Source organism: Chrysochloris asiatica, unplaced genomic scaffold, assembly GCF_000296735.1.
Source record: "Chrysochloris asiatica unplaced genomic scaffold, ChrAsi1.0 scaffold00370, whole genome shotgun sequence".
Taxonomy (NCBI): Eukaryota; Metazoa; Chordata; class Mammalia; order Afrosoricida; family Chrysochloridae; genus Chrysochloris; species Chrysochloris asiatica.
In genome coordinates this window covers 996995-999312 of record NW_006408888.1, presented here as the reverse complement: position 1 = coordinate 999312, position 2318 = coordinate 996995, and positions in this window count along the sequence as shown.

The window sequence follows — 2318 nt, the reverse complement described above, 5'->3', positions numbered from 1 at the left end:
TTATAGACATTTCTGTATTATCTTTAGCAAAAATTTACTTGCATGGGATATCCAAGAGATTGTCCAATGACTTCTGCATTCCATTGGATCACCTCTCTTTGGAATGGGCACAAATATGGATCTCTTCCACTCAGTCAGCCAGATGTCTTCAAAATTTCTTGGCAGAGATGAGTGAGTGCCTTCTGTGCCATCTCACTTTCTTGAAATATTTGAATTGTTATTACATCAATCCCTTGTGCCTTGTTCTTTGCCAATTCCTTCAATGCACCTTGAACTTCCTCCTTCAGTAGCATTGGCTCTTAATCATAAGCTGTCTCTTGAAATGATTGAACATTAGCCATTTCATTTTGGTACAGTGACTCTGTGTATTTCTGCCATCTTCTCTTGATGCTTTCTTTATCATTCAATAATTTGCCCAGTGAATCTTTCAATAATGAAAGTTGAGACTTGAATATTTTCTTCAGTTCTCCCAGCTTGAGATGTGCTGAGCATGTTCTTCCTTTTTAGCTTTTCTGATTCCAGATCTTTACACATTTTGTTGTAATAGTTGGCTTTATCTTCTCAAACTGATCTTTGAAACTTTCTATTCAGCTCTTCATTTCTTCCATTTGCTTTAGCATCTCTATGCTGGAGAGCAAGTGTCAGTGAGTGAAATTAGTCAGTCACTAAAGAAGAAATAGAACCCATAATAAAGAGGGGAGGATTCTTTGCTGGCTACTGGGATGTGAGGGGTGGGGTGGGAGAAGAGAGGGAAAGGTGATGTACATGGTAGTGAATAGACACGGGACAGTTTGGGTGCTAGGGAGGGGGGCAATATACAAGAAGGGGGAAGGGAATGGAAGAATGAAGTGCATAGGAGAACAATAGGCAGGTTTTCATGGGCTAAGTGGGACAGCGGTAAATAATGATGTATGCACAACCTTGGAAAAACAGGGCTCTGGGATACAGGGATTGAAACATAGTTGGAATGGGTAAGAGGGGGGAAATAATGTTAAGATCATTCATTGTCTGTCTTATGAATCTTGGTTTCCCTGGCATGGTTGGTTGGTTATGTGCTGTGGAGTCGGTTCAGACTCTTAGTGACCCAGTACAGGATTTCTGAGGTTGTAAATCTTTACAGGAGCAGAAAGCCTCATCTTTCTCCCATGGAACAGCTGGTAGTTTCGAAATGCTGACCTTGCGGTTTGAAGCCTGATTCGTAACCACTATGCATACCATTATAAAATAGACACTTGAAGGGGAGAGAAAGGAATAACCATAAATACCACCATAGTAAGCTTTTAAGCTCATCTTCTGCCTATAACTGATTGAAATACCTAAAATGGGACTACAATGTGCCCAGTGAAGGAGGTTTCTAGTAGAGCTTCTGCATTACATAAGACCATAGGTGGAATCCTGAACAACATCCAGAATCTTCAGAGGTGGGAAATTTCCACTTGAAAGGACAAGCAGACCAGCCTGGAGCAGCTAGAAGAACAGAAGATACTTCTTGAAACAAATATTTACAGGAAAAATACAAAAGAATATAGGCAAACTGACTAATTACTACAAGAACAAGCAAGTTGCTCACCCAGTAAACATCAAGGCAAGTGGTCGGGTCCTCTCAGAGCATACCCCCTTCCAAGACTAAGACTCAATGGGAATACACACTCTGATTGGTGACCATGTTCGTCACCGATCAGGGGAAGTGAGGGAAAAGCAGCAATGAAGTTGTGAGCTAAGCCCTGCAATGTTCAATAGACTCCTGTGAACCTAGGTGGAGACTTCCTGGTTGGACAGCAGTGTTGCAAGACCTGGGGACTCTTGGGTCCAGAGTCAATGACATAGCCACAGAGGACTAGATTGAAGAATGAAGCATCCAGCTGATAAGAAGGGAGGGCATATGCACAAGAACAACCACACTTGCAGCTAATACCCACTTAACCTGGCTTCAATGAATGGATGATCAGAGCTCAACTAGAAGAAGAAAGAACAGAAAGAAAAAAAAAAGAGAGTAGTTTGATTAACTTGACCGACACCTATGTATGCAGTAGCTCAAAAGAGGGAACAAATCTTTACAACAAAGGTCATTCCCACCCCCTCCATAGACAGAGTAGATTGGGATGGACAACTTGGACATTGGCTAGCCAAAATGGGGAGGTAGGGGACTTCAAAGGCAAGAAGTGACTGGCTTACAAGCTTTCAAGAGGGAATCTAGATCCAGATGGTGTGGAGGAAGGTAGAACCCCCACTGAGTAGTATCCAATCTGTCTAGCCAGGGCTGATGAAAGGAAATGCAGATAGGTCTTTTGTCATACAGTAGTGAATAACTGTAATCA